The following is a 14,139-nucleotide window of genomic DNA, read 5'->3' on the forward strand; positions in this document are numbered from 1 at the left end:
AGATTATGTTGAGGTTGTGGTGTCGGGCGACGTGTGCGAGCGGGCCATGTAAATATTGAACAGTGTCGGGCTGAGGGAGGATCTGGGTTCTGCCAGAGAGGAAGGAGGTGGTCCACTCCAGAGCCTCGTCTCGGATCACTGTGGTGTGGAGGCGTGCGCGTAGTGTGTGGTGGCAGACGGTGTCGAAGGCGGTGGAGAGGTCTAGGAGGATGAGTGCTGCGGTCTCCCCATTGTTCAGCAGGCTCCTGATGTCGTCGGTGGCGGCAATGAGGGCGGTCTCTGTGATGTGGTTGCTGCGGAAATCTGACTGGGAAGGGTCCAGGATTCTGTTTTCTTCGAGGTATCGGGTTATCTGTCTTTTGGCGATTTTCTCGATGACCTTGGCTGGGAAGGTGAGCAGAGAGATGGGCCAGAAGTTCTTGAGGTCTCTTGGGTCAGCCTTGGGTTTTTTCAGTAGGGCGTTGATCTCGGCGTGTTTCCAGCTCTCTGGGAAGGTCGCGGTCTCGAGGAAGAGACTGATGACGTTGCGCATGTGTGGTGTGATGGAGCTGCTTGCTTTGTTGTAGACATGGTGCGGGAAGGGATCTGACGGAGAGCCGCAGTGGATTGTGCTCATGGTCTTGATGGTGTCATCAATACTCATGCTGGCCCAGGCTAGCAGTGGGGCATAGTCGATGGTGTGCGGAGGGTCTGTTGTGTTGCTGTCTGTTGGGTCTGTCTGGGTGTTGAAGCTGTCGTGAATGTCTGCTATCTTGCGGTGGAAGAAGGTGGCGAGGGAGTCGCACAGGGCTTGTGACGGCGGGATGTCATTGGTGTTGGAGCTAGGGTTGGAGAGTTCCTTCACGATGTTGAAGAGTTCCTTGCTATTGTGTGCGTTGTTGACGAGGCGTTCTTTAAACGAGGTTTTCTTGGCGGCCATGATGAGGTGGTGGTGGTTGCGGATGGCACCCTTGTGTGCTGCGCAGTTGTCCGGAGTTTGTTCGATGTGCTATTTCTTCGGTCATTTCCGGCAGGCTTGCTTGGAGGCTAGAAGTTCTGGGGTGAATCAGCTGGCCCTCTTGCAGGTGTCTCTGTGTGGGGGTTTCTTCAGCAGGGCGAGGGTGTTGGCACAGTCTTCGATCCAGCGTCTGAGGCTGTGGGCAGCGTCGTCAGTGTTGGAGGGTTCGGTGGGTGGGCTGAGAGCAAGGTTTGCATGTAGTTGGTCTTCGGTGATTTTGCTCCAGCAGCGGCGGGGGATTTGTTTGGTGTGGTAGTGTGTGGTGGGTTTCTAGAAGGTGAAGAGGATGCAGCGGTGGTCGGTCCAGAGGAGTTTGGTGGTGTGGCTGACAGAGACGTGCGGGCTTGAGAAGAAGACAAGGTCAAGCGTGTGGCCGGCGGAGTGGTTGGGTGTTGTGACGAGTTGCTTTAGTCCGAGGTTGGCAAGGTTATCGATCATGTTTGTGGAGTTGTTGTCGTTGTTGTTCGCAAGGTGAAATGTCAGGTCTCCGATGAGGGTGTAGTCGGTGGAGGTCAGGACGTGCGTGCTGATGTAGTCACATTCTCTACTCTGAGTTCTGGGAGCTGACATGCCTGGCCTGCCTGATGCTGTTACGTTTGCTCCCTGAAGCTACATTCACGGATAGCTTGCCCTAACCTGACATTACAGACCACTATCTACACTTGAATCTATCTTACTGATCCTGATTGGCCAACACTATTGACCACTAAGCTACATACACGGAAGGCGATAGGGGGAAGTGGGATGTTGGTTTGAGTTGTTTGTGTTTCACTTTAAAATGCCTAAGCAACGCTGCCATCCCCAGGGTTGTAGGTGGGAAGCTGTGTTAAATTGGATTCCCTTGCTTCACTCAATGCTGCCAGCCCCTTGGGCTGTAGGCGAGTAGCTGTGTTTCCATTGAACTGCTTTAGCCTTAATAAACAGAATTGATCCATAAAAAAGGAAGGAGAAAGTGAAAGAGAAAAAGAAGGTGAAACCCAAAGTGCCATTTTCCCAGGACCTTAATAGCATAGAACTGGCTCCAACTCCAGGGGACGTAGAAGTGGACGCCGCTGTTCTCACCAGCTCTCACTTTCTATCTTGACTTTGATACAAGGTGAAGGAGGATTATGTGCCTACGAAGGTGAGCCAAAACCATTATCCAGTAGAATCTCTGGTGGGAACAGGCAGCAACCTGACCCTAATGTCACTTAAGACTTTCAGAGAAATTAACCGATTCATATTAGTTCTCGTTTAGAAGTTTTTAATGACCAGTGCCACGTACAATAAAGAGCTTTCCATATCCCAGTGTTGGAAATTACGTGGAAGTTTCTAAATCATCCTTGGTTCAAAGCAAGCAGAAGCGTGGTATCACATTTTGAAGAAAGAGCTCATTCAAGTGCATAATTTCCCTTAGTGCAACATCACCGTGTGAATAAATCAAGAATGACATTTTGGGGGGGAAAAACATTTATATGCAAAGTCACCCTTGGAACACCATCAATGCACCATCAAGAGGAATGTTAAAACACTTGGAGAAAAAAACACATTTGGGGCAACGAGACATGCAAGTCAAAATTCGCATTTAGATTTAAAATCACCCTCTGTGCAACATCATTGGGAGACACTTTTAAGTGGAAGACATGATGGGCCCAGGCAAGGGAATCAATCAATGTTCTTGACACTTGGGGGTCTATTCCGATTCGGGAAAAACCGCTCCGAATAGCCGTTCGGAGCGTTTTTCCCATACGAATCGTACCCTGCAAAGTCCCCCGTACGTAAGACGAAGTACGATTCGTACCAGGAGCTGGACTCCGTACGAATCGTACAGAGACCGTACGAATCAAATACCCGTACGAATCTCCCTCAGAACCCACTGTATGCGGCATCTGTACAGTTCGCGGGTGGTTTTTCCGACCCAGCAAGTACGATTCGTGTCGGGTACGCACCGTACGACCCTTTTGCTACGGGAGCTGAAAACAGCCGTAAAAGCAGAGTTCGCCCAGAAACAGGTACGGAACGACCCCCCCGGGTATGGTGCGTACACCCTATGATCGCAGGGGTACGGTGCGTACCCCTGCGATCATGGTGTGTACGCACCGTACCCCTGCGATCATGGGGTGTACGGACCGTATGCCATGTTCGCTGGGTGTATGGTGTGTACACCCTGTGATCGCAGGGGTAAGGTGTGTACACCCCATGATCGCAGGGGTATGCACCGTACCCCGCGATCATGGGGTGTATGGACCATACGGTGTGTATGTGATTGTGTGCTTTTGCGTATGAATCGCCCTTACCTGACGTGGACTGTACGTATCGCGTCCTCATACCCCAGTCCAGATCGTACTCGTCGGGTCGTACGGCATGTTTACGATTCGTACGGAGAGGGCTCCGGGTACGAATCGTACGGACGTTTTTTTTCCAGGATCGGAATCCACCCCAAAGAGTGAAAAGCATGGTGGGCATCAGGGCCAATGTTGTTTTGCTCTTCTCAAACAAACTCCTGCTTTCATAGGTTGTTTCTAAAGAAATTAAAAAAAAGAATTGTGACTACACAGCGGCCATGCTTTGCATTCAATTGTGCCTATAGTGCATCTGCTGCAGAGATAGATGCACTGTAGCTACAGAGATCACCGCCAGTTGGTCGCAGATCCCTAGATAGGGTGGGCGGGTCATCTGCCAGGATCTAAAACAAAATTCTTTGATTGTAATCAAATGTTAATAATACCTTTGTAGTTGTATGTATGAAAAATGAAAGAAATTGTTAAGATAAAAGGACTTGGGCGGTCATGCAGGTATTAAGGATGGAGATTCTTCACAGACGTATAGCCACAGGGGTAGGAGACTAAGCTGTGATAGATATAGAAGAAGGAAAGCTGAGTGCAGACAGGAGAATTTTGGTGAACTAACGGAGATATACTATACAAGGTAGTGGGGAGGTTTCCTTCACAATGGTGTGCGCATCTTTGGAAAGTTAAGACATTATAGGAAGATCAAGGGATGTAGATTGGATGGGACAGGACAACTCTTTATGGGATGCTGGGGAATATTTTCCAAATTAGTATTAAATCATTTTTATTGAAGGATTGTAACACAAATGATCATACATTGACCTGCATGGATATTACATCCGTTGGTGTAACGAGAATTGAGACTGAAGGGGTTATGAATCCAACCGTGCTAATGGAAATGTAGGCTGGCGAAGAGAGCTAATGCATGCAATACCGTAATAAGAAAAAAAAGAAAAGAGAACACATAACTAAGCCCCACCTCTAATCCACTACCCTACCCAACCCACCCACCACCCATGTTCAATGTCCACCGCCTGTTGCGCCAAGGTCCACCTCTTGTTTAACCGGGTCCTCCACCCTCCTTCTCCGAGAGACGCAGTAATCTAAGGTATCGGGAACAGGTGACCTCACAGAACTCCGAAGATAGCAAGGACAGGAACGGCTGCCAAAGCTATGCATATTTGGCTCCCTCCCCAGCTGCTGTCAGGGAGAGCTATTCCATACCAAGCACCAGCCAGAGGCGGTGGAGCCACCCATGTAGCGTAGGAACATGCGCAGTCTGCCAGTGTGTGAGAATGTTTTGCATCGCTGAGCCCAGTGTGATCGCAATCAGGCGACCTCTGCAGGAGCGCAGCGGGTATGTCAGGGAGTTTGGTAACCCTAGGAGAAAGTATGATGGGAGACGGGAGATCTCTGTATCAAAGTGCGCATCTACCTTGTCTAGAATCTGATTCCAGTACCCCTGGAGTTGTGTGCATTCCCAAAGCAAATGTACCAATGTACCCACCTGCCCGCAGCCCCGCTAGCATAGTGCATCATTATTGTGATCCATTTCATGGAGACGTTTGGGGGTGTAATACTAGTAAGTCGCAATATTTGTAAGGGCGCCCGCGAGGCCCATATAGTATGCAGAGTGTCGCGCTCTATAATAAATACCCTCCCACTCCTTATGACTAAAAGTCCTGCCTAATTCCCTCTCCCAGCAATCCCTACCAGCACTATAAACGTGTGTGTATTTAACTTTAGCATCTTGTTTAAATAGGATATTAATTTCTTATCCGTCTTGCTTGTGATCAGCCAATACTCATAGGGTGTAAGATGTTTATCTGCCATGGAGAGTACTTGCTCACTAAGCCTCCAATGCCGAGCCTGGAATTCAGACCAAACGAGCCCAGATCTTCAATACACGCAGGCAAAGCTTCCTTCGGGTGGACAATGAGATCAGGACAGCGTCCGCGTATAAGCTAATCGTGTGGACGTAGCCCACAAATTTGATCCCGTTACTACTGGATTAAGCCTCAATTTCTGTGCTAGCAGCTCCATGTAAAGGGCGAAAAGGAGGGGCGACATTGGGCACCCCAGCCCCGTTCCCCTTCCGATGTCAAACCGAGGGGATGTATAGCCGTTGACTCGTACTGTGGCCGCCGGGAATTTGTAACAGTTCAGGACGTAAATATGGAACTTCGGTCCCAGTCCCGCCTTCTCAAGTACCTTTGCTAAATAAGGCCAATGGACCCTTTCGAACGCCTTCTCGGTGTCGATAGCCAACATCATGTACTCCCCAACCGTGCGTGTTGCCTTCTCAATAAGATGTAGGGCACGCTTAGTATTGTCCGTGGTTTGGCGTTCCGGGATGAAGCCCACCTGATCCGAGTCAATTAAGCAACCCATGTGAGGTCCAAGCCGGGAAGCCAAGATCCCCGTATATAATTTGAGGTCGACATTGAGAAGAGAAATAGGGCAGCATGCCCCGCACTGTGACCGGTCCTTTCCTGGCTTCGGTATGACCGCAATAGAAGCCTCCAAGAGATCACTCGGAATCGCTCCTGGCGCCGTCATTAATCATTAATCAAGAAACACAAGGGTGGCTGGGCCCAATGGGAAAGAGGGTAGGCAGGGCCTCACAATATGAAAATAGAAATGTTTGCCTATGCCTCCAAACTGCTTGAAGTACACACTAGTTCATGTACGAGTAAACCACAACTTGTTAGTTTACAAAAAACAATTTATGTTTTTCAATTTGGTACTCAGTTTACAGAAGAAGAATTCACAACAAACAGAACTAAGATCACTATCAACCTCATGTCTGAGCCATATAAAAATTCAAAACAATTAATACAAATGTGCAATGAACCGAACATGTGGTGAACAATTAAACAATTAGAAAAACAGTGACTTGTTGACATATACACACATCACATTAAATACATGGACCAAGAAACTTTTTGCATTTGTGAAACAGGGGCTCTTACAAACATTTAGGAACCCGGGGAGAAAATGGAAAACAGCGTTTACAGTAGTTAAACTCCCAAGACCTGAACAGGAACTAATCAAATGAATTTCAGGAACATAGCCCGTTTCTACAACAAATGACAATGGCCAACCGGCCAAACAAGGAAAAGAGAGTGCCGACGCGTTTCGAATCCTGATTAACAATTTGCAGAATTCTCATCAGGGCAGACTGGATCTAGTCCATGGGCACTATTTGGAATGAAACAAAACAAAGTGTTTACTATCTAGCGGGTCCTCTAGCCATTGATCTCAGGACAGTGTGGTTACAAAACAGTTCGTACCGTGTTACCGTGCTGCTATTTGGATGCTAAGTGGAACACAAGTTACAATTTTGAAATGTATCCGCATCCGCGCTAGTCGCGTGTGAATTTTACACATTTGCAAGAGTGTAAAATTCACACGCGACTAGCGCGGATGCGGATACATTTCAAAATTGTAACTTGTGTTCCACTTAGCATCCAAATAGCAGCACGGTAACACGGTGCCCCTCTCCTTATCCTCACAGATTATTAACTGCTCCCTGCGTGGCGAAACGTGGTCTTATAACAGAACCCCCACTGAGGTCACTGCGGATCGGTGCCCAAGTAAGTGGATCATTTTAAGCACTAAATTCTACACGCGACCAGCTAGTCAGCGAGTAAACAGTGTATTAAGTCGCACTCTGTCACCTATGTTTCAGAAAATACAGGAACTTCACCCCATGTGGCGAAGATGTGGCTCAGCTTCCATAAAAACGCAGGTAACCGAGTGATAATGGCTGTCAAGCATTCCCTTCCTGTGCACCTGGCTAGTACTTATTTACTCCATTACTCTGTTGCAGCGTAGGCCTCCAAGCCTAGACGACATTTCCCTTAATCCAGAACTGACTGTGGGCAGGATTTATACAAGGTACGAACTGTTTTGTAACCACACTGTCCTGAGATCAATGGCTAGAGGACCCGCTAGATAGTAAACACTTTGTTTTGTTTCATTCCAAATAGTGCCCATGGACTAGATCCAGTCTGCCCTGATGAGAATTCTGCAAATTGTTAATCAGGATTCGAAACGCGTCGGCACTCTCTTTTCCTTGTTTGGCCGGTTGGCCATTGTCATTTGTTGTAGAAACGGGCTATGTTCCTGAAATTCATTTGATTAGTTCCTGTTCAGGTCTTGGGAGTTTAACTACTGTAAACGCTGTTTTCCATTTTCTCCCCGGGTTCCTAAATGTTTGTAAGAGCCCCTGTTTCACAAATGCAAAAAGTTTCTTGGTCCATGTATTTAATGTGATGTGTGTATATGTCAACAAGTCACTGTTTTTCTAATTGTTTAATTGTTCACCACATGTTCGGTTCATTGCACATTTGTATTAATTGTTTTGAATTTTTATATGGCTCAGACATGAGGTTGATAGTGATCTTAGTTCTGTTTGTTGTGAATTCTTCTTCTGTAAACTGAGTACCAAATTGAAAAACATAAATTGTTTTTTGTAAACTAACAAGTTGTGGTTTACTCGTACATGAACTAGTGTGTACTTCAAGCAGTTTGGAGGCATAGGCAAACATTTCTATTTTCATTAATCATTAATGGCATTTTGCTCCGTCTATGGGTGCTGCACATAGGAAGAACAAAAACGAGGAGAAATACAATTATTTCTCCTCATTGCGCTACTTTAACGCCTCCTTTGAAAGGCGTTAGTTTTTGGTGGTGCATCAGATTTACTAATCCTTGTAAATCTGGGGCAGTGTCAAAAAGCCATCGGTGTTGCCTGGGAATACCCACACCAACACCCATGACATGCCCATTGAACGCAAAATACTGCCTGAAAGAGGGCCATATTTAAGTGGCTTTGTAAAGCCACGCAAAGCTTTGAGTGAGCTTGTAAATATGGGCCATCACACAGTGCCACCGGTGCATAAAAATAATGGCACTCCGGTGCTGCTAGGGTCTTGTAAATGTGCCCTGTTGTTCCTTAGTTGAGAGAAGGTGGTCAAAGGTGGTATTGCAGGAGTTTATTCATAGTGTGCTTGCTTTGGATAGGATAGGAGGGAGCAGAAATGGCTCCCAGATTAGACAGGTTCGTGGAGGGTCCATGAGGTCATAGGGTTGGCAGGCTCTGGAGAGCCAGTAGATTCTGAAACAGAGAAAATGAGTGAGTAGATGCTGTATGGTAAAATCTAATTTCTTGTGCAGACAGACTGGCACTGAGTTGTGAAGCTTTTGTGTTGCCAGGCACTAAAGGATCAGTAACGAACAAGAAGGTAAAGATTAAGTGGTAAGGAAAGGAGGGGTTGAAGCTGAATTGGAAAAGAGATCCGGTAGGTCCCAAAAAGAAACGGAGAAGGTATAAGATTTGACAGGAAAATAAAAAGAGTGATCTAAGTAGTTCTGCCAAGCATTTTTAAGAGGACAAAGGTGCAAGAAGGGAGGTATGGTCTATTAAAACAATAAAGGACTACTTCAGAGTGGTGAGGTGGTTATGAAGTTTCAAGCAGAGGCTTCTATGTCAAAATGTTAAGCTAACAAGCCTGCTTTAGCATTGTCTGTGAGTTCAGGCTGGTGATATTGTCATATTAAATCTATGTACCCATGATCTGAAACAACATCAGGGGTTTAAGTGGGCCGGGTCTCAAGGGGTCTGAGCACCAGCAGTTTTTTTAAAGGGGGCTCGAAACGGGTCTCTATCGGGCTCTGTTTTGAGCCCTGGCACAGGCTGGCCATTTTTTTCCGAACTGCAGTGACAGCAGTTTGCTGTCACTTCAGTCCGGAAAAAAGTGCCAGGCTGCAAAACAGCATTATAGAGACCCGTTTTGAGACAGAAGGCACGTCGATATGCGCTTCCCACGCTGCTCGCTTCTCACTAGTGGAGAAGTTACGACATGACGTCATGCCAGGTGAGCGTTATGGGGGAAGGGAAATCCTTAAAGAGTCATTTTCTTTCTGGATTTCCATTCTCTTTCTAAAACGCAATAGCAGCAACATTGTGGTAGGGTCAAAAGGGCTTTAATTGGAAGCTTTTTCAATATTATGTGTAACAAGCAATAGATGCAGCTTATTTATCTTATGCAACTAATAACCATTGACAAAGCCAATAGTCCTTACTTGTTGTAGGTATGATGTTACTTGTTGTATCACAAATCTGGATGCAATGACAGAAACAGCAAAATAAAATTCGGGCGGCATACTATGCCAAGCACAGATTTTTAGCGTGTTTTAAAGCCACGCCCCTAATTACACTGGCCACGCCCCTTTGAGAGACCCCCCAGTTTTTTCATCCCACTTAAAGCCCTGAACAACATGCCTGTGTCCATTAGAGCTGCCCCAATACTGCTCTAATTTAGGAACAAATTGAAGATGTGCCTCTTTAAAGGACAATACATCACAATGCATTAACCATCCACAACCCGGCTACCTCTCCTTTCGCTCGTCGACTTGACGCCTGTCTTTGGCTGTACGCAGAGCGCCACTGCCTTTTGGCTACATTCGCATTACAAGAACGCCATATACATACACGCCACTTGGGTGCAGCTGGCCATAGGAGTTGCTTTGCCTAAAGTCGGGTCAAAGACTGTCTGGACCCCACTTACTTGCTGATCTCTCTCCCTTGGCTGACCTCCCACAGGATTCCAGAATTAGTGATTCACGCACTTGTTTTACTTACACAATTCACGGTCCTACGTTTACTGTATATTAATTCGTAAGAAATACCGTTTACGAGAAGGGTGTGAGATATGAATACTTCAGGGTTCATTCTGTCATCTGTTCAGCGTTGCAATGTGTGTTTCAATGAGAAACGAGGTATGGGAACTTGAAATCCCTCTCAGATGGTAGCACCGCCTCCTCTCTCTCTCTCTGTGATGCACTGCAGAAGCCCTCTCCTGTGGGCCAGGGGGACAGACAGCCAAAGGCGCGGAATGTGATCATGTGAGGGGGGCGAAAGCGTCGACGGAAGCCTCAGACTGTTCTAGATCGCGAGACAAGAGGAGCCGAGCAGAGATGCTGGAAAGGAGATGTGGCGCAATGGCTGGAACTTTCGACTTTGTAATTAGGGAACCAAACTTGAGTCCTGGCGCCGGCTCTGCATTGTGTGATTTAGAGCAAATCGCTTAATCTCGGTGTGACTAAAGAATGAATCTGGCTTTGTGTAATGTAATCTGGTGTGGTAAAGCGGTCCAATGCCTTCGGGCAGGGTCCGCGCTATATAATACAGAAAAGGGACCGCAACATATTGAGTAAAAAAACAGGAGAAAGAAAGAATCAGTCATGCAAAGAAGATGGACAGAAGGAGTCCGGAATTAGAATGGTCCAGACCAGAGGCCTAGCAATATAGGTGGGCGAGCCAGCAAATTAACAGAGAGCCAAGCCATATTTCAGTCTGGGTTCTAAGAGCCCGAGCCGAGCCAACAGGACATTCGGGATCGGTAATCGTGGAACAACATCATGGAACCACAGAACAAAGGCGTTTCGCGTTTCATAAAAGTTGCCGAAACGTGGCAGCGTTTCATTTAGTACATTAGGTTATATCTGCACCCAGAGTCATTTTCTAGAAGTGATCGTTTAGGACAGAAGGCACAGTACAATAACATATTTGCCTGGGATCACACAGTTTGTTCAAATGAGGTGAGGAAGTCGGTACTGATCACAGGTGTCGCAGATTCTGCACAATACAGCATTAGATTTTCATGAAAGTACTTGCACTGTAAAAGCTTTTTCCATTTTAATTGAGCCCCTTTTGCGTAGGCGGAGGCAGATCCTCTGCAGCAAGATGGCGGATTAGGAGGAAGGTTGGTACATGCCTACATGGAGGTAAGAGCCTGGGCGACAGGGCAGGCAGAACCCATTTGAAGGCCTGGCTCACAGGTCCAAGGGGCCCTCAGGCTGAGCCACGGCGAGGCATTTGGCTGAAGCCTGGCTCGAGCCTTCAGTGGCCTGTCCACCTCTGACTATCAAGAGTGACATGGGCCTGATGAAAGCAAGTCGAATACTCCGTGATCCCCACCCAACCCAATTTTCATAATAAAAAAAAATCAGCTACAATTAATATGCAAAGGGCCTCTCGATCCCGGTGCCACTGCACCTGCTGCATGTACCATGTCCATGATCCAGACATGGAGGATTCATTTTTTAGCGTGTGACAACGTTTTCCGGGGCTGATGGTGAACAAAGATCTCGGCTATGCATGAAGCTTCCCCAACCCGCTGCATTAAAAGTTTGAGGAACAAAAACAAGCCCCTGACCTAAACAAGCATTTACAATGCAATGGTTTTGCCTTTGTTAAAGTTTGAGCTTTTGGTATTGCTTTTGACAAATGTTCTTTTCTAACTTCTTTGAATTATGTGTTAAACGTGACTGGTAATAGGAATCGCTTGTACCGAAGAGCGTCTGTGGTCCTCTGCAGTATGAACATATTCGGCATCGGATATATTTCATTATATAGTCTGCCGTCATCCCTGAAGATGCTAGGGACATTATAAGTGCCCGCAGTTTATTGTTGGTTCCTGTCTGCATTAGAAGATGGGGCGAGTATCACCGTCCTGGAACTACATTCCTTTTTTCCGGGGGGAGGGGAGGGGGGGTTGGAACGTCCCCCCCCTCCTCCCCAGGCCTCATCCTACACCCTCCTTCTCCTTTCCCTGGGGGTAGGAGCGTTTCCGAGACCTCATTTTGTTTGCTTTAGATACTTGCCAAAGTGCCACCATTGCCTTCGTTACGTTTGTTCTTGTGCTTGAGTGTCTGCCATTTATTGCAGTATTATACCTCTACTTGTACTTTGTACGCCTTTGTAACTTGAACACGTCACTTTTTCCTCCTGTAATGTACCGTTTGCTACCTCTTGTATTTTGTGTGGTCAGAATTGTCACTTTTGCCTCATGTAACTTATTGTTTTCCTTCGTATTTTTTTCTCTTGTAATTTTCTCCTCATGTATCATTACTCTTCCTATTGTGACGCGCTCTGACACCTTCGGGTAACGTCCACGCTATATAAAAACGCATTCTAGGAACTAGTGCTTTAACCGGGATGAAAAAACTGAAGGGTCACAAAGGGGCGTGGCCGATGTAATTAAAGGCATGACATAAAACATCTTGCTAAAAATTTGTTCTTAGCATAGTGTGCCCGACTGGTATTTTTTCTGTTTCTGTCATTGCCTCCAGATATATAATACAACAAGTAACATTACACCAACAACAAGTAGGGATGATTGGCTTTGTTAATGGTTATTAGTTGCATAAAATAAATATACAACATGCAAACATATAGATATATTATTGAAAATGTTTAAGTTTGTATGTGTAAGAAGTTGTAGCATAAGGGCCTGTGCTGCCGACTTTGGAGCTGGGGAAGGCGGTTCGAGACTCCTTCGTCTCAACATCCTGTGATTCTGCACATTACTAATATGGATTGCTACAAATACAGAAACATTCTGCACAAGGCTTCCTGCTCGAGGAACACAAATTAATACATTTCAGCTAGACAAGTAAACACCACCATGAAATGAATTCCATTTTGCTTATTTTCTGAAATGTAAATACAGAAAAACATGCACATAGCAAACAAGTTAATGTAATTTTAAAAAAGTACAAATCTTTTCTGCCTCTCTAAAATGAATGTCAACGCAGGCTGACTAGGCCTAGTCATGTCAACTGAAGCCTGGTTATGCCTAGTGAAACCTTTAAATCAAGCATTTTTTACGAATTAAAAACATGGGAACAGACCGATACTAAAGCATACCGAACAGAGAAAGAAAACTGCGAATATATAAAGGCCACTTCAGCGAGTATTGGTGCACCATGGCAGCTAACCGCTTCATTCTTCCCCGAGGTCAATGCTAACCTTCCTCACTCCATTCAAACTAGCGCCATAATTAAACCGGTAAGTTCAGGCAGAGTTTTGATTCTTTATGTTATGAGACTGTTGTATAAATCCTCAATCTAAGTTCCTAAGATTGGGTTAGACTGAAGATGTCCGGGGAGCAGGGCTGAAAGCAAAGGAAGAGTTCTGTTCTATTGCACACATCAAGTCAGAGGGAAATCCCTGGAGTGCGCTAATAGACTTCACGTACCATTACCATTGCACTTATACATTTAAATAGCAGACACCTATAGTTTACTGTGCTATAGGGGAAACATAATAATAATTTCCACAGAGAAATAAAGTCGTTCACAATCTATTTTTAATAAAAACCATACATCTGAACAGTAAAAATACAAGACAATTAAAATTTCAAAGAAATGTTCTTAGGAAAAGTAAAAATACTTGAAATCAATATCTCATATGCAAAATTAGACAATACAGCAATTAAAATTTCAGGACAAAGAAATACATACATGACATATCTGCAATTCATAAACAATCAACAATGAAAAACACACTACAAAGTAACTAACCCCTAATGTGGCTGTGGCTCCTAGATGTTTTTGCCACTATTAATCTATAAATCCAAAGGCCTATGATTACATTGACTTTCGTAGACAGCTGTGACAATATCAATATCAATATGAATATGGTAGGTGATCTCGAACGAGGCAGAGACGCGGCGCCTAAAAATCCGAGAACATATCCAGTTCCCGGGAGGATCCCTGATATCCTATGCCCGTTCGAAGAAGGTTTTATAACATTATAAGATACACGAGCCTATACAGCAAAAAAAGACTGAATAAACGGAACAAGATACCCCAATACGAGGAGTTTTGTCAAAAAGAGGAAGGGCAGAGTAGCAAGAGACTGCAGAAATCCAATGACACGCTACACAGGCCCCGGTTAGATCCCCTACCATATTCAGTGGTGAGAAAGTAAAATCGGAAACTCTCTTGACACAAGAAACCCCTACCAAGAAGTCCTGAAGAAGGTGCCACAGAATCAAATGTACTGCACCGAAACGCGTC

Source organism: Lissotriton vulgaris, chromosome 6, assembly GCF_964263255.1.
Source record: "Lissotriton vulgaris chromosome 6, aLisVul1.2, whole genome shotgun sequence".
Taxonomy (NCBI): Eukaryota; Metazoa; Chordata; class Amphibia; order Caudata; family Salamandridae; genus Lissotriton; species Lissotriton vulgaris.